The sequence below is a fragment of the Tenrec ecaudatus genome, chromosome 16 (genome assembly GCF_050624435.1).
Source record: "Tenrec ecaudatus isolate mTenEca1 chromosome 16, mTenEca1.hap1, whole genome shotgun sequence".
Classification (NCBI taxonomy): domain Eukaryota; kingdom Metazoa; phylum Chordata; class Mammalia; order Afrosoricida; family Tenrecidae; genus Tenrec; species Tenrec ecaudatus.
In genome coordinates, this window is record NC_134545.1 from 17,808,456 (window position 1) to 17,827,638 (window position 19,183).

The following is a 19,183-nucleotide window of genomic DNA, read 5'->3' on the forward strand; positions in this document are numbered from 1 at the left end:
CCACCCTAGGTGGGGCCCCTGGCTGTTTGGCTTTTGTAGGCTCACCCATCTGGCTCCTTCTTGCCTTAGATGGCCGGTTCTCGAGTGGCCTTCGCCGCGCCCCTCCTTTCAGGGCCCTCAGAGCTGAATGGCCAGCTGGGATCCAGATGTGGCTGGGGCTGGGGGCCTCTGAGGGACTCTCGGGGCGGTGGGGGCAGGGCAGTGGTCCTCTGCATCCCCTTGCCTCTGTTGAGCCACATCCATCTGGAGGCGGTGACGGTGGGGGTGGGGTGGGGTTTTCACATACACAATGGCCTCTGTCTAGCTCAGTGGGATGGACTTCCTTTTCTCTGCCCAGCCCAGCCACTGCCCGGCCATGGGCCACATCACATCGGGAGGCGCTCCCTGGATGCCGTGTGACCCCGGTCAAGCTGCTCAACCTTTCCGCTTCTTCCTGAGCTCCCAGGAGCCTCCAGGTGGTGGAGTGTGATTGGGAGGGATGCTAAGCCCTCCCCCAAACCAAATTCACATCCATTCAGACTCAACCCTACAAGGATTGGGCAGAACTGCCCCGAGGGCAGTGGTTCGCAACCTTCCTCATGCCTCGACCCCTTCATACAGTTCCACACGTGGTGGTGACCCCCTCCCCCCGAACCATAAAATCGTTTTCGTTGCTACTTCATCACTGTCATTTTGCTACTGTGAAAGGGTCTTTGACCCCCAGAGCGGTCACGACCCACAGGTTGAGAACCCCTGCCCTAGTGGCTTCTAAACAGGGGCAGAGAGCCTCCTCCTTCTCCTGAGGAGCAGCTGGTGGTTTTGAACCCAGAAAACAGATAATGACTGCTGGGAGCGGGTGGGAATGCATTGCCCCTGAAGCTCCCTTACCAGTGGCCAGCTCCTTGTGTATCAGGACAGACTTCTACTCTACAGGGTTTTTAACGGCCGATTTTTTTTTTTTTTTGGAAGGCGATTGTCAGGCCTTTCTTCTGAGCCATCCCTGGGTGGCCTTGAACCTCCAACCTTTCAGTTACCAGCCGAGTGTCTAACAGTTCAGTTGACCAAGACATGTAGAGTCTGAGGCCTCAGCCAGAGATTTCAACCTCCCGGACTCCATGGTTTGGGAAGCCTGGGACCCAGTCCGGAAGTCAACCTCTCCCTACCTCTGAGCCTTGGCACCTGCTATTCCTTCTGCCTGTGACACCCTTCCCTACACCCATCCTTTAGTTTCCAGCAGAGATGTCCACTCCTCCTGGGAGCCTTCCTTGATAACCCCAGCTTCTCCTACCTTCTCTCCGAGTCAGCCAGCACTCTGTGATCAGATCAACTCACTGCCATTGACTGAGTGGATACCAGCTCACAGCGACCCTGGAGGACAGAGCAGAGCTGCCCCTGTAGGTTTCCAAGACTGTATGTATATATAGCTACAGTTTTATCAGCACATAATCCACATATCATACAATTCCGTAGTTTAGTCACGTCAAGAAGAACTGGACAATTATGACCACAATCAATTTCAGAATATTATTCCATGGTTACATTGCTTTTACAATGAGTTGTGTGATTACAATCAGTTCTAGTGCCCCCTCCCTCCTCCTGCATACGTTGTTTGCTCCCCCATTCCCCTCCCCCTCCCCATCTCCCCCTCCTCCCTCCACATCCCCTATAAACCCTTGTATCAGTTATTATCTCTATGTATTTACTCCAGTGCTTCCCAAACTGGAAACCCCAATAGAAACAATAGGGGGGGGGAACCAAAATAAAGTATTAAGGGTAAAATAATAATAATAATAAAAAGATAAAAATAAGAGAGAAAAGACCATCATCAGTATTTAAAGGGCCAGGGAAGACATTTTTCTCATGGAACAAGCAAGAAATACTTGCCCCTTGAACAATTTCAGGTTGGGTCAACTGACCACATGCCAAGTTCAATCCAGCACGACCAAGATTACAGAGATCTTTAGCTGATAGTGAAACTGTCCAAGTCTGTAAACCTTTATGGGCGTAAAAAGCCTTATTTGTCTCCTGCAGAGCGGCTGGTGGTTTTGAACTGCTAACCTTGTAGGTAGCAGCCCAACGTATTACCTCTACCCCAGCACACCACACCATTTCCAACCTAGTCGTGTGATGGCCCCAAGCCTGAACTCTCCTCCTCTGTCCTCTGTGGCATCTTTCATGAATGAATGGTTGAGTGAGTGAAGAGTGAGTGAGTGAGAATTAATGGGTGAAGCTGTTGGGAAGAGGCAGCAGGGCCACACAGCCGCTCGGAGGCCTTCCACTCTTCTCTCACCCCTGCCAGGGACTTATCCCCAGCTAGGCCCTGAGAAGAGGGTCTCTCTTACGGAGGTGAGGGTTTCATGGTTCGCAGGGGGAGCCTGGGAGTCTGCCAGGGCCGGAACAAGCCCCCACTGGCCCAGGCTTGTAAAACCTCACAGCTGTCCTGGCCTGGGCATCTGTCCAGGGCCAGGCCCGCTGTCACCATAAAGGGAGAAGGCGAGGGTGCACACACCACCCAGGACTGGAGTTCCCCCGCCGGGGCCTATGACCTCAAAGTCCAAGTTGGGGGTCCTGGTGACAGGCTGCAGGGTGGGGGTACAGGAGAGCCACATGTGGGCAGCAGGGCCCCTCTCTAGTCCCTTCCCTGCTGGGATCAGTCCCAGACCCACTCCTAAAAGAGTGGGTGAGGGGGGCACACCTCAGGAGGTCCAGAGGGTCACCGCTCTGCACTGGACATAGCCCTTTGAGGTGGTCTGGGCGGTTAGGCTGTGAGGCTGGCCTGCCTGGGTTCCACCCCAGCCCCACCCTTCCCCAGCTGTGTGGTCCAGGATAGGTCTCCTCCCTGCCCTGACCCCACCCCCTGAGTGTATGTGTGTGACGTGGGGGCTTCGCCATGCACGATAGGATTGCACGCAGCTTTGAAAAATACTGACTGGAGGGCCTCCCTGACCCCGGCCAGCAGAATCTCTGGGTGTAGCTTGGCATTTGTCACTGCCAAGAAGCCAAGTCCTAAGGAGAGGGGCCTCGGGACCTGACCGCCCCCTACCCAGCGCCAGGACCGTGTGTGTGGGGAACACGGGAATCCCCCATGTAACTGAACACCCATACAGAGACTCTCTCATTAGCCCATCTTGTTAGGTCAGCGGTTCTCAACCTTCCTAATGCCGTGACCCTTTAATGCAGTTCTTCATGTTGTGGTGACCCCGTAGGTGGGCATATCTGCATGTGGGTGGACCTGCCTGGAGACGGATAGAGGAGTGGTGTCTCGGTTCCCAAGACCATCGGAAATATGGTCTTAGGCGACCCCCGTGAATGGGTCGTTGGATCCCCAGGTGGAGGACCGCTGTGTTAGGTGATGTCCCCTCGCAGTGGCCCCAGGTGGCAGACCAGAACTGCCCCTCAGGGTCTCCTCGACTGTCCTCTCGACAGGGGCAGAGCGCCAGGGCTTTCTGTCTCTGGGCTCGATCGGCCAACCTTTAGGCTGGCAGCCAAGTGCTTCCCTGCTGTGCCATGAGCCTGCCTTCCTCCCATTGTACAGAGGAGGCAATGGAGGAGGGGGTCTCCCAGCAGGACACAGCCAGGATTTGAACCTACGGGCCCTATGATGTACCATTGTCTTTTTTTTAATTACTTTATTAAGGGCTCTTACAGCTCTTAACACATCCCACACAGCTGTTTCTTACAGGTCTTGTAACACCCACCAAATGGGTGGTTGGAAACATGCAAATAAGAAGAATGGAATGCTAACCAGAGGGCAGAGGGTGTGTGATGGGTCCGTGGGTGAGGCTGGGGTGGATGGAGAAACAAATCCAGGGATCCTCATCTCTGTGAAAGAAAGAGGTTTCTGCTGAGAAGTCACATATCGAGAAAGCATGCCAGCCCAGTCCAACTCAAGTCCCTCAGTCCCATACGAGGCCATGCGGCCCTCTTCCTGACTCAGGCAGTGACATGCAAGGCTGCAGAATGCAGGAAGATCACAGGCTCGCCGGGCAGAGTCACATGGATCGAAGGTCGATGGAAACATGACCAGTCTCTGGCAGCTCTCAGAGTCTGCAAGCAGGCAGGGAGAGAGGAGGGTGCTACACCCCTTGTTAATTAAAAAATAAGGAGGCTATACCCCTTGTTGATTAAAAAATATCTATATCATCTATCTATATCTATCTATCTATCTATCTATCTATATCTATCTATCTATCTATCAGCCTTTAACCTGATTGACAGGTAGGCTCTACTCCTACATCTTTAAGTTGACATGAAATTATGTAATTACTTCAGTTAGTTTTGCCATTCACCCCCCACCCCTCAAACTAAACTCAGTACCATCAAGTCAATTCCGACTCCCAGCGACTCTATAGGCCAGGGTAGAACTGCTTCTATGGGTTTCTGAGGTTGTAACTCTTTACGGGAGCAGAAAACCTCATCTTTCTTCCTCAGAGCAGCTGGTGGGTTTGAATGATTGACCTTGCGGTCAGCAGCACGGTGAGTAACCATCATGCCACCACATCGCACTAGATTTAAAATGAGCCATCCCAGCGGCAGACAGAAAGTAGAGTGCACCCTTTGGCCTTGGGGTCCTTGCACGGAGAATCTCCTAGACCCAAGAGACCAGGGGAGCGCTGTAAAGTTAAGAAGGACACAAGTGGGACAGGCTGGAGACCTCAGAACCAGGAGGGCGGTGGAGACAGCACAGCAGGCTTCCCGGCCCGCCCCGTGCAGCCAAGCAGTTACAGTGGGTGTGCGCATTTGTGATTTGCAGAACCAGAGAGAGCTGAGGGGGCTTTATGGGGGGAGTGGGGTGACTCAGGCACTTCCTGGGAGCGTGAAAGAGCTTTGTAATACTTGCCCGAGCTGGGTAGAGGCCAGGCCAGGGTGCCAAGAGGCTAAGGCCTGGAGAAAGGCTTGCTGGTGGGCACAGCCAAGAGGCTGTCCTTCCTGGAAGAACTGCATCCTGGCTTGTTCCTGATCCTGAACTGTACCCTGTCACTTTCCTGAGACACAGCCTGAGGATGGTCTGAGAGGGCCCGGATGGCAGGTGTCACTCGCTCACACGCTCTGGCTGCTGTCGGGTTGGTTCCAGGGGTTCCAGGGGTTCCAGGGGTCCGAATGTCAGGAAAGGAGGGAGGGTGGAAACATACTTGACTGGACCTAAGAGCACGCAGCCTTGGGCTGCTCAGGCTGTTGGTGATCCCTGCCTTCCTTCGCCAAGGGAGAGAACGAGGCTTGTTATCCTCACAGGCGTGTGTCTGGGGCGGGGTGCGGGGTGAAGGGGAGGCTTGGTGTGGGGTCTCCCTCGTTTGGGAACCCGTCTGTAGCCCACAGCTGAGCCCCTCTCCTGAGGGTTGTGAGGCCCAGGCTTTGTCCCCCGTGGGTTTCTCTCGGGTGTCCTCCGCCTCAGTCACCTCCCTAGAGCCTTGGAGCCAGGGACCTTTCCTGATTGGGATGAATTGACCTGAGGTGGCCCCGGAGTGAGAAGGGGCCGTGGGACAGTGGCTGAGCGCCACGGAGGTGACCCCGACTCAGGGGGACCTCCTGTGTCCAGGAGGAAACCCTGTCCGCCGCCATCTTTGTGAGGGTGGTGTGGTTGAGTTTGTCATGGGACCACTGGGTGGTCAGGCCATCACTTTGAGGGGTCCCCTCATAGTCCCAACCCCTCTGTTGCCTGTTCTGCGCACTGGTCCTTCCTGTGACGTGTCTAAGGTACGAGAGCTGTAGCCTCGTGGGTGTTGCAGGGATAAGTCTGTGAGCCCCCACCGAGCCCCGCTGACAGAGGCCGGTAGCCCACTCACCACTGGGGTAACGGAGGGCCTGGAAGCTGGGCAGGCTCTGGTGGGCAGCCTCGTGCTGTCCCAGCTCTGCCCTCTGCATCCCCTTGGGACAAGGACAGGCAGGCCCCATGTCGTGGGACCAGACACGCGTCTTTTTCTGGGAGGCTTTTGTTTCAGTATTCTCTAGTCCGCTGCTCCGAAATAGCAAGGGGGGCTTCAGGGCTGGCTCCAGGCTCCAGGAGGGTCCCCTGCAGCTGTTGCTTATCACCCAGGGGAGCCCAGGCGGGTCCCGGGTTTATGGAAGCAGCTGCACAGTGTAAAATTTCCCTGCTTGTAAATCCGCTCCTGCTGGAGTCACATCACAGGTGCCAGGGGCATCTGCAGTGCCGGTGTGGGCATCCCACTGCCCGTCGGGATCCTGCAGGGATGCCTGGGGATTCCCTAGGAGGATGGAGGGCCCCAGCCTGGGCCGGCCAGCCGGACACTCTCTTCTGGGGTCTGGAGAGTTGAGATGAGATAGAGTTTGGAAAGGGGAGAACAGGAATGGGATTGCGTACAAATTGGTGATTGGGGACAGCCAGGAGTAGGAGGGGTAGCAGGGCGGGGCAATAGGCAACCAGGGGACCCAGCTGAGTCCCTCTCCCTGTGTGACCTTGGGCAAACAACCTCACCTCTGAGCTTTCTTCAGCTCCCTGCCTTAGCCCCAGGATGTTGCGAGACCGAGGAGCATGAATTCAGGTCAGCAGGGCAAGGGCCACAGGCTTCAGGGGGCCAGGGCTGGAGTCCCTCTTCTGCCTCTTTCCTCGCAGCTGGGTGACCTTGGGCAAGTCACTGAGCTCTCTGGACCTTAGCGGCCTCCTCTGGGAAGGGAGGGTAATGGTAGGGTCTGTAAGAGAGCTGGGGTGAGTGCCAACATTGAATGTGCTCCGCTGCCAACCCACAGGCTGGAGCTTCTGAGCCAACCAGGGCCTCTCAGAAAGAAGGCCTGGTCGTCACTGAAAACCCGACTCTTCTGAAGCATTTTTTATTTTAACAATTTTATTTATTTTTTAAAAAATCATTTTATTGGGGATTCTTACCACTCTTATCACAGTCCATCCATCCATCCATCCATCGTGTCAGGCACATGTGTACGTTTGTTGCCCTCATCGTTCTCGAAACATGTGCTTCCTATTTTAATCATTGTAATGGCTATAGAATTCACATGCCATACAACTCAATGATGTAAACACGTTAAAGATTTGTGCAATCGTCACCACAATCAAGTCTAGAATATTTTCTTTCTCGTATACATTTCCCCCATCTCCCCGGCCATAATACCAAGAAATTATTAATAGCTACTGTCTCTACAGATTTACCTCTATAGAGTTTGTGTGAAGACAAACACACACACACACACACACACACACACACACCAAACACTCTAACAACAATAACGAAAGAAAACACAGGAAATATCCATCCCAAAGCCAGCAGAAAATACTAAAAACAGAATAAATTTTAGCTGCGCCCAAAGGGAGAGCAAGGGATAAGGTGTTGAATTTTAACCTAATTCCATCTTCGTTGCCGCATCTTTCTAATGCTCTCTGACAGCACAGGCTATGACATCCTTGGTCAATAGTCAGAGGGAGTTCCCTGAAGGCTTCATCCACTTGGGGACTCTCCACGTGGGGTTTGGGCTTTCACTGTCACCCATGGCTTTCTGGAAAACCGTGTGCTCAGAACGTAAGCTCTGACACAGTTCCCTCCTTCAGTCTTGGATGTTATGATCTACAATCCTGGGATCACACAGGCTGCTGTGCTGCTTCTGTGTGGGCTTAGTTGATGCCTCCCTTGGAAGGCTGCGGGTTGGAAGACAGCAGTTTCTTCACCACACGTTGCTATATAGCACCCTCTCCTCCGGGATCTCTTCATGAGGGCAAGCATTGAGCCAAGGCCATCTCATAGGCACTGATTGTTCTTAGGTTAAGGCGATGCTTAAGTGGGCGCTCAAAATCCATTCATATAGCCGTGGTTTATATATGGCCCTGGTTCACTCTAGAGACATCATTAAGATTTTGTTGGAAAATGTTGTAAATCATCCCTATGGGGCCCATATGTGAAAATTTCTCTTCTTGACACACGGGGGGCTGCTGTGGTCAGAATGAACCGGGAAGTACTTGGTACCCATAACTCTGGGGGCAGTGAGTTCATTTCCTTCCAACGCTTAGCTTGGAGCCCTGGAGGTCCCCTCAGAACTCCAGCTGAGCTGTTATCCATAAACAAAAAGAGAAAAAAGGGAACCCCCTTGGGTGCATTCTGGCTGTCCTTAGAGGCCCCTCCCTTTCCCTGGGTTACCTTAAAATGTTGGAGTCAAAGGGTCAGTCTGTTTTAGCTGTTTGAGGCTTTTAGAGTCCTGGAAGGGTGGGCAATATGGGTGCCCCCCAAAAGGAAAGCCAAACTCACTGCCATCCAGTGGCTTCTGAGCCCCGGTGGCAGAGGGGGCTCCGTGTTGGATGGAAACCATCTTCTGCTCCTGGAGAGAAAGTGGAGCTTCTCCCATAAGGAGTCTTGGAAATCCACAAGGGCGATTCTATTCCATCCTATCGGGTCGCTATGAGAAACGAGGCCCAGGAGCCAGAAAAGTCCCTGACAGTCCATGATGTGGGTGACAGTCATGGCCAGAGGAGAGAGGCTGGCCCATATCCCTTCCTGGCCCCGGCACCCCTCTGTCTGCAGGGCTTTGGCCTGATAGGGACCAGGGGTCTCCTTGCAGCTGCTCCCTGGCTCCCTCCCTCTGGGGTGCCGTGACCTCAGTCAGGGCTCAGATCTTGTCTGGAGTCAGTGAGGCTGGAGACAGGTGGGGAAACTGGGTGATCGAGGGTCCTTGAGAGCAGATGGAAGGGCTATTTCGGGGGGTCTGGAGGGATGGCGGGGCACCCCGTTAGATGAGTTGCCAGACAACCCTGGTCCTTCCCTCTCTGAGTCGTTGTGTTCCAGCTGCAAACCGGCTTGGTGGGAGACGCTGACACACGCAGTGAGGTGAGGCCACCGGGCATCTGAGTCCTGAGAGACGTGAGTTTGAATCCCAGCTCCCCATGAGTCTCTGGCACGGATGAAGCCATGTTTCATGAGGACTGGACACAGACTCTGGTGAGAAAGGGCCTTGTATAAGAAACTCATGTATAAGAGAGAGGTTTATGTAAAGCTTAAGTGCACATTAAGAAAACATCCCAACCCAGTGCTGCCCAAACCCACAAGTCCAACATTAACCCATATGTCCGACACCAATCCACAAAGTCCTCTTCCACCTCACAAAACAGATGCAACGATGCCGACTGCAGGAGGAAAGCCGAGTCAGTGAATGTGTAAACATCTCAGCACTGGCAGGGGTCTCCACACGGCTGCTCCAGCACCCAGGGCTGCATCGGGGTAGGTCCATGTGGCTTCTCCTTGGGGATATCTTGCAGGAAGTGAGCCTTGCCAGCTGAAGTAGGGAACTGGCTAAGGCAGTGGCACCATGGTCCAACCATCAGAAAGCAAGAAACCTGAGAACTAGAAAGGTGAGGCTCACTGAGCCATTCATCCCTCCTCCTTTCAATTAACTCCACATGTGTTTATCGGCCAGGTTGGCACACTAAACTACCTACCTCAGGCCTCTTCCAGTGGCCCCTTCCATCCTGCCTGGGCTGGAAAACCAGAATGTGCGCAATACATGCTGACCAGGGATGGCTGAGCTGCCTAGAGAGGTTGGGCTCTCAAATGGGCAGCGAGGGGAAGGGTCGTAGCTCCCCTGGGATCTCCCTGGGAGATGCAGTAGCATGCAAGTTTCTGGGGCACCCCCTTAGTCCCCAGCTTCAGGCCTGCCTCAGAGCCTACAAACCACCGGGAGGCCTCGCTTCTATTCTTCCCATGTACTCGACTGGGTGCGTAACCCCACGAAGTACCCTGTACACCCCGGAAACCCCACAGAACACACAGAGGCCCTGAACCTACTCACTTTACACAAAGGAAGACAAGAAAGACAAGGTGACTGACTTGCCAAAGATCACTTGGTTTGTGGGTGGTGGTGGTGGTGGTGTATGCTTCTGACTCCTCGGGCTGTTGGGGGGACATTGGTGACTGGGCAGTAGGGTCCTCAGGTTGCAAGGAGAGCCCTTCCAGGTGGGTAGAGGCCCAGGTTGGGTTCCCGGGTAGCGCTAGGATGCTGGACAGTCCCCCAGGAGGTCCTTGGGAGTCAGATAGGGTATGAAGAAAAGGGCCTGGCCTCTGAGAAAGTGGGGGTGCAAACACTATGGGCTCCCCGTGGTCGGGTTCTCGGTGACCACGGTGGCACTGGGTTTCATTTCCTGATTAGTGGTGGGGGGTGTGTTTCTCCATCCTTGTGAGTGGGGGCCTCTAAGCCCTGTTCCCTACTGCCTGCTCCGTGGCAGGAGTAACTGGATACACACAGGATAGCTGGGGGCTGCCCTGGGGAAGGTGTTGGGAAGGTGAAGAACTCACCCCCTGGTACGCTGGCCCACAGGGAGCTGCACACCCCCACTTCAGGGGGTCCTGAAGGAACAGAAAGAGCCTGCCTGGGAGGCATGAGGCTAGGGGCTCTACCTGGCTAGGTCTGCTGCCTGGGGAGCCCTGGAGGTAGGGGGGCGCTGGCCCTGGGCCAGGAGCACCAGAGGGGACAAAGAAGCTCTGCTCTGTCCCTGGCTGAGTGCCTGAGGCAGGTCACTCGCCCTGTCTGAGATTCCATCGCTCCTGCCACAGAGAGGTGGCTTTCTCTAGACTTCAGTGAGCTTCCCTATCTGTTTTGTTTCTCCGCCCCGTTCCTGGGCTCTTGGTGACCGGCCACGAACAAACTTTGGCCCCCAGATGCGCTGTGGCCTGTTGTAAGGCGTTTGTACCCCCACGCCTGCATGCTGTTTGCTGTTTGCGTTGGGATGGGCTCGATGCACACAGCGTGCGGGTTAAGTCTCCCTCCCTCCTGTCTGGCGACAGGGAAGAGCAATACCTGACTGTATGGACAGACTGAGTCTTACCTCGGTCCGTTCATCCTCGGGGGGGCGGGGGAGCTTCTATTGTGGACGACCTGCTGTGAGCCTGGTGTACTGGCACCTCAGGGCCTCTCCCATTTGGGGTGTAGAGCCAGGAGCGGATTGCTGGGCCCCACAGCAACGTTAGGTTTACTCTTGGGGAGCTGCCAGATGGTTTGCCTCAATGGCTGTACCCCCTTCTCCCATGGTCCCACCAGCATTGAGGTTTCCTCTTTCCCTACTCCCTTCCCCCACCTCTTGGGCCTTCCCTGAAATGCAGACAGACACTGTGCACGGCCAGAGGCCTGGGAGCAGGCGTGCGCCCCAGAGCTGGCTCATCGCTTTCAGCCTCCCGGTTTAGGCTGCTGTTTCCTGTACTAACCCCCTGCCCCCAGACCGCCTCCCCACACTCCCCCCCAGTTGTTCCAGACAGAGCTGGAGACATCTGAGGTTGGTTTAGAATGCTGGTGGCAGACGGGGGAGGTCCCTCAAGCCTCGTGCTCCTCTCTGGGGCACTGGGGGGAGGGTGTGTGGCGGGGCAGGAATTTTTCTTGATGGGGGGAATTGGGAGTTGGAGTGGAGGGTGGGGAGGCAAGAGGACCCGGATGGGGTGGGTTGCTAGGGAGACTCGGCAGAGATGAATCATGTCCTGGAGTTGGGCTAGTTCTTGGCGGAAAGAGCTGAGTCCTGCAAATTGGTGGAATCTTTTTGTTGGAGCTGAACGGGGATGTGGATTCCGTGGGTCCCCTTCTCTGCTCTGTAGATGGAAAAACTGCGGAGGCAGAGAGAGAGAGAGACTCCTGACTCCATCTGGCTATGTCTCCATCCTCACTGTGGGTGAGGACGGTGAGGAGACTGAGTGAGCCTGTTGGCTGGCACCCACCACGCTCTGGGCACCCGAGTTCTCAAGGTGGTCTCTCAGACACTCCTCCGCAGCCCAGAGCAAGTCACAGTGACTGTGCGTGGAACTGGTCACAGTCATGGTCAGGCCCTGCTGAGCCGAGGCGTGGGGAACACTGAATGCCCTTGAATCCCGACCGAAAGGCTGTAGAGTTGCGTCCACCTAGGAAGAAAGGCCTGGTGGCATGTCCCCCTGATTCGGCCCTTGAGAACCCCATGGAACCCATGTGTCCCACATGGCTGGGTCCTTCGGATTTGGGGGTTTGGGCTGCCTGAGGAGGAGATGTGGGAGGTGAGAGGTTTGAATGGGGAGCTAGCTGGGTGAAGCACTGGGCATGGGTGCTCCTGGGGTGGGGCTGAATGAGGGGGAGCGGTGGGCAGAGAGGGAGGCGCCCTGTGACACTACAGTGGGGGCATGCCCTCCCCGCCCCTGCCCCCAGCCCCTGCCTGCCTGGTAAAAGGGCCTGGCCTGTGGTGGAGCAGGCACAGACTGTTTGGGCTGAGACTGACTATCCCTGAGAGCCTTTCCCAGAGCCCCTGCTGGCTTTCCATGCAAGGAGGCCAGTGAGAGGCTGGCTTGCTCACTCACATCCACCAAGCCCGGGCCTCCTGGCCTGGGTGCTTCCTCTTAGGCCCTCCACTCCGTCAGCCCAGCCAGAAGAGGCCATGTCCATAGACGGTCTGCGATCCAGCCCTTTAGAAAGGTCAGGAAAGGTCAGGAAAGGTCAGGAGGAGACGCAGCTCCTGGCAGCCAACTGAGCAGACGTTGCCAGGCGAGCAGGGCGGGCCATCGTGAGTCTTTGGGGTCGGGGTGGACAAGTACCCACTCCAAAAGGACAGTCCCCAGGGACTTGACCCTTGTGGGAAATGAGCTAGTTTCTGGGACTACAGGGCAAATGACAGCGTGAGAAGCTCCCACAAAGCTCCTTTGTGACCCTCACAGGAAACCCAATAAATGCCTGGGAGTCTACCACAGAGCCTTCTTCACTGTGGTAAGAACTGATATCCGGCCACCCAGCCACCCCCTGTCCACCATCTATCTTGCTACCTGGTTGTGAGCTCATCCACTCTGTCACCCACCCACCCATCCATCTACCCACCTATCCATCCACCCATCCATCCACCCATCCATTCACTCACCCATCTATCTACCCACCTATCCACCCACCCAGTCATCCACCCATCCATCAACCCACCCATCCATCTAGCCACCTATTCATCCATCCATCCATCCATCCATCCATCCATCCATCCACCCACCCATCCATTCACTCACCCATCCATCTAGCCACCTATTCACCCATCCATCTACCTACCTATCCTCCCACCCACTCACCCAATCATCCCCCCCCACCCACTCACCCACCCACCCAATCATCCACCCACCTACCCACTTGGTCATCCACCTACCCATGGTCGTCCACCCACCCATCCACCCACCCACCCACTTACCCAATTATTTATTCACTCCCACACTCATCCATCTACTTATCCATCCATCCATCCATCCATCCATCCATCCATCCATCCATCCATCCATGCCCTCATTCACCCATTTGTCCATCTATCTCCATCCCTCCATTCACTCATCCACCCATGCATCAGTCACCTGCTTATTCTCCATCCATCCTCTCACTAGTTGTGCAGGCAGCTTTACGAAGTGCCTAAAACGGTGTCAAATATTGGGTCCCATAATAAGCCTCTGTCCTGAATACCACCTCCCTAACCATCCACTAGTTTAACCCATGAAGGACCAGCATACACGGGGTACTGTGCTGTTGTTGATAAGGACAAGCCGGGGTCCTGCGGAAACGGAGTCTGAGGAAAACCGGAAGAGGCAGACTGTTCCAGGTGTGTTACCATTTTCACGAAAAGGAAAGAAAAGGTGGGGAGGGCTGACTTAAGCCCATCCGCCTGCCAGCAGGTGCCTCTCAAACCTCAGAAAGGCCACACCCGAGCCGGGCACAAAGGCTCTAGGGAGTGGCAGGGAAGTGCATTCTGCTCCATTCCTTTGCAGTCCTTTTCGATTTAAAAAATAATAAGCATTTTATGGGGGGCTCATACGACTCTTATCACAATCCATCCATCCATCCATCCATCCATCCATCCATCCATCCATGTGTCAAGCACATTGGTGCATTTGTTGCCATCATCATTCTCAAAAAGAATGATTTTTTAAAAACATGGTGTCTCTGGGACCCCTTCGACACGAAAGGCATTGGTCTAAATTATAATCCCAATAAAGGAGCCGTGCAGAAAGAGCAGGGAGGATCAGATTGCCATTGAAGTGCTCTCACGTGAGGCAGAGGTACAGAGAACGTTGGGGGAGGAGGGCCCAAACTCAGCCTGGGTCAATCTGGGAAGGCTTCCCAGAGGAGGTGATGCTTGTCCCAGACCCCCAGCCAAGTGAGGGTTCACGTCAGAAGGGAGGTGAGACCCTTCCCAGTGGGAGCATCAGGAGCAAAGACCTGGAGGCAAAGCAGTGGACTTGCTGTTGGTGGGACGCTTGTCCTGAACTCTGCAGGCAGTAGGGAACCTTGAAGCGGGTGGCACCAGGAGGACCCCTGTGGTGGCCACATGGGCCAGAGCAGGGAGACTAGACTGCAGGAGGGCGATCTAAGAGATGCTGGGGTGGGAGTGGGGGGCTGGAGAGGGGATGGGGACTGGACTTCGACTAAGGCTAGGCTGAGGCCCTGGGGCAGTAAGGGAGGGAGTGCCTAATATCTTCTAGGACAGGACTGAGGGAGCCCTAGTGGGTTGGGCTGTGCATCAGGAGGTCAGCAGTTTGAAACCACCAGCGGCTCCTCGAGAGAAAGAGGCGGCTTTCCACTCCTATTAGGATTTACAGTCTCGGAAACCCACAGGGGGCATTTTGACTCTGGGAGGTAGACCTGAGTGAGGGGACAGGACCCTGCCACTTCATCTAATAACCTGCGCAGATGTCCTCACACACAGGGCACTTCCTGTGTACACAGTGCTTCCCCAATCGGATTCTCCGCTATCAGTACCCCGGGGGCGCCTGCCAGGATGAGGAGCGCCGATTTGAGGCCCCCTGAGTGAGTTAGGCTGAGTCTGTGCCAGCTCAAGGCCCCTGCTCATGCTCAGCAACGCATCTAAAGGTTGGGGCTTGGAGCGTACCCTGGGGCACTGCGGAAAGAAGGCCTGGCCCTGGCTTTCCCAGAGATGAGAACCTGGAAACATCCAGAGGCTGCCGTACTGTGTCACAAATGGGAACTGGATGGAAGAAACAGGTACCATGGCTTTTGGTGTGTGCGAGCTCTTCGGGTCTAGGGCAGCTGCTGACCCATGGGGACAAGGCCTGTCTCTTTGTAGAGGAAAAAAAGTATGGCAAGTACAGGGCTCTGGAGGTCACCGGGGCTGGCCGCAGAGGCGGGAGGAAGTCAGCTGGTCTCTGGGACCACCTTGAGGGGCTGTAAGGAGAACTAACAGGCTGTCACCTGGGCTCTAGCACATGCCAAATGCCCCCTAGACCATCATGTGTACGTGCAAATTTCCAAAGGGACAGCTGACTGACCACTTCTCACTCCCTGACCTCTGTCATTTCTGACGCCCAAGACCCGCCTGAGCCCGCAGAAGACACAAAGCCACCCGGAGGCCGTGTGGTGCCCTCGTGTGGTGGAAGGGGCGTTTGTCAGGGACGCCAACCCAGCCACTGCCACCAAGTCTCTTGTGACTCATAGACCAAAAGCGCACCCCAGAAATAAGCACCGCCCAGTCCTCTGACTCTGACTCATTGCCACCCTCTAGGACAGAGTAGAGTTGTCCCCTTGGGTTCCTGAGGCTGTAAAGCTTTTTGGGAATTCATCTTTCTCGCCAAAGAGCCTCATGTTACCAGGGCTGATTCCAACCCTCGACAGAGTTTCTGAGGCTGCAGATTATCCCAGGAGCGGATGGCCTCACCGTCTTCCTGCAGAATGCCAGGCGGGTTTGAACGGAGGTCCCTGGCATCACGGTGCCTCTCATGTAAAACTGGAGACAAAGCTGTGTTTCAATCATTTCTGATTCTTCTAACCGCATGACTGGGCTTTGAGGTTCCGGCTCTTCCGGACATTTTCATGAGGTCGTTTCAGAATAGCTTCTGATGTGCTGGCGTCTATTTCGGCTCTCGGCTGACATGAAACAAAAACGTCTTGTTTGAGAAATCACAAAGAAGAGTGGTAGGGAATGGCAGTGTTGGCCCTGGCACTGAAGACGGGAAAGAGTCGCTCAGGCTGGAGGGACCAGGAATTAGAGAGTAGAAAGGGCCCTAGGGTGGGTTGCAGTTCTCCACCCAGCGCCTCCAATTCTAGTCTCTTCAAGGCTCTGCTTTGTGGTCTTCTCCGCAGGCTGGGCAGGGAACAGCCTTTGAAGCCCAGAACAGCTTTCTTCCTGTTTTCCTTTCTTTTCTTACAACAGCATTATACTTCAGTGGGGAGGCAGCCAACCAGTGTGACCCAAGGTTTATAGATGGTAAAATCCAAGACTGGAGGAGGGAATGGTCTTAAGGCTGAATAACCACCATCGGGGAGAAAGCGCCTTACTTTGAAACGAGTTGAGCAAGATTTGCGACAGTTCGTTGGTGTTTCACTCGCTCAGTAAGGAGGATATTCTGTTAAGGGAAGTCGGAGGGTGCACGGCTGTGGGTTCATCAGAATGGTATGCTTTGTTCCCCAATAGTGGGGGCAGATGTGGGCAGGAGAGATGATGGCCCGGAGACCGGAAGCACTAGATGGTGCCCAGCACCCACTGCTGACTGCCCTCAAAGGTGCTCACCACGGGCAGATCCCTGAGAGGGAGGGGCCCTGAAGGCTCTGTGGGTTAAGCAGTGGCCTCTTCCCCAAAGGCTGGCAGTTTGAATCCACCAGCTGCTCCATGGGAGAAAGAAGAGGCAGGCTGCTTCTGTACAGATGTTCCAGCTGCAGGAGCATAATGGAAGGTACTCTGTCTGAGCTGGGCAGCCGTGAGGTGATAGCAATTTGATGGTGGTTGGTTGGGGGCAGAGATCACAGAAGATATGGGTGCTATAGCAAAGGGTGGTGAAGAAATCAGATGGTCCCTTCAAGGCTTGTCTTCATCGAAGTGTGGTGGCAGCTAAGTCTGCACGGAAGCACACCAACCTGGGTGGTCCAAGGGTTGTAAAAGCCGAGACTGGAGGAGGGAATGGTCTTATAAGTTAAATTCTCTGCACCTGGTTTGCAGAAGGCCGTGGGTGGCAGTGAAAGCACCAAGCCCATTTTCAGGGTCCCCGCATGGATTAAGCTGCAGCAAATCCCCTATAACCCTTGAACAGCCTTGCTATCAGACAGCGTGCACTGGGAAGTGGATTAACACGGATGGAGTTAGCTTAAAACGTAACACGTTATCATTTGTTCTCCCTTTTTAAGTTGGTTCTAGTTTTTAATTATTGTGTTAGTCCGGACAAACTAGGGAAACAAATCCAGAGACACTCACAGGTGCATAAGACAGAACTTTATCTCAAAGAGCAATTGTACATTAAGAAACCATCCCTGCCCAGTCCAGATCAAGTCCATAAATCTAATGTTAGCCCTTATGTCTGATACCAGTCTACAAATTCCTCTTTGGACTCATGAAAAACATGCAATGACACCAAATACAGATCAAAGGCCACTGGGCAGAAAGTCTTGTGGATCCAGTGTCAGTGTAAGCATCTCAGTGCTGCCGTGGGTCTCCATGTGGCTCCTCCAGCTCCAGGGCTCTGGCTCCATCAGTGTAGCTCCATGTGGCTTGTCATCAAGAATACGAAGCAGAGTGTTTAGCCTCCAGTGAGCTATATATCTATTTCTCTCTGTTGCACCTCCAAATGAGGTCATCAAGCTGCGACCTGAGAGGCTAAATTCCACCCTTCACTCTTAATATTCTCAGGCTGACATCAAATTAAGTAACTACAATTACTTTCTGCCTTTTTTTTTTTTGATAGACGTTTTTCTACATTGTTATTGTTTTGGGGATATGCCACCCTTCTTGGGGGTGGGACATGGTTTTCTTTACCAGGATAGGTAAATCTGGAGACAATAATGGAGTTGTTTCTTGGTGTGACGGCAGGGGAGGTTGGGGTAAATCGTCATAGTGACCAGCCTCTGACAATCTCACGGGTCCATAGGCGCAACTGTACGGTTATAATATACAAAGATGATAGTAAAGTCATAGAGGATAGGAGAGGTAGGAGAGGAGAGGAAATAAAGGAGTCAGTCACATTCCATGGTAGCACGCTCACCTCTGGGACGGCCATGAACTCAGCAGCCAGGTCTGCAGAGAGCAGGAGGAGGAGGAGGGAGGGTGCCTCTTTATTTCTAAGGCCTAAATATCCTTAGGGGTGTACAACACCCCCCCTCGTTAACAGGTAACCACATACATCACAGGAAGGGGCTGTACAGTAGGCATACACGTCACAGGAAAGGGATGAGCTAGGGGTAGACACGCAATAGGAAGGGATGAGGGGTACACATGTGACGAGATGGGTGGACCCTAGAGTCAAGATGGCAGCCTAACCTTGGTCACCCTGGAGTGGGCTCGACCTCGTCTCTGGGCTCTCCTTCAGGGAGGCAAGACGCCATCCTTATCAGACGGGAGCGGGCCCCACTGAGGCGCGGCCGACTATACAGCCTCATGGCTCTCCATGGCTGGTGACCCTCAGGGAGGTTAACCTCTAAGCTGCTGCACTGACCTCCAGGTGTACAGTCCTTTACCACGTGAGGCAAGCAGCAGCCTAGGTTTGGCATATATTTGGGGGAAGACAACCTGGGGAAAAACCCTTTTGCATCCCACAGAAAAGGGGGAGCTAATAATAATTACAAGAGAACTTAAAAAATCGATTGTGGTAATGAATGCACAAGTCTTAAAACTATTGACTTGTGGATGTGAATTATGTTAATGTAATTGTCCAATTAGAAAAACAAAACCAAAGAATGAGGTGAAGGCTAGTGGAATGCCTGAGTGTGGCCCGTAGAAGCCCTTAAAGCATGGACCTGAAGCCACAGCCATGGCTCGGCCATACTTCAGCCCAACAGCACACGGGCCTGGAGAGTGGACAGTGCGAGCAGGGAGGCTACCAAGCCTCTGCAAGCCAGAGGGCAACCCTGGTCCAGGACTTCAGCTCAGAAGGTGAGGAGGGAGAGGATGAGGGCGGGAACTGGGAAGTGCAGGGACAAAGTGGGAAGGGCGCGGTGACAGATTGTGGGGACAGACATTACTGACACAAAGTGGAAAACCAATTTGCTCTGAAAATGTCCACCCACACACACTGGGGAGTGGAGGGGTGGGGAGGGTCTGTGCCTCACCCCTGAGCCAGCTGCTGTCCACTTGAAAAACTGCTAGACAGCTTGGAGCTGCCCACTGTTTGCGCAGTTCACAGCTGTGAACACCTGACTCATCTGTCACCTTGCACAGCCACCTGGGGAAGGGCTCAAAGGGAGTGCTGTAGGTGAGTCTTGGGACCCGGGTTTGCCCTCCAGGCCTTACCTATTTGGTCCACAGCTTGCAGGTACTGCCTAGTAATGATTGAGTGGATTCTCACCT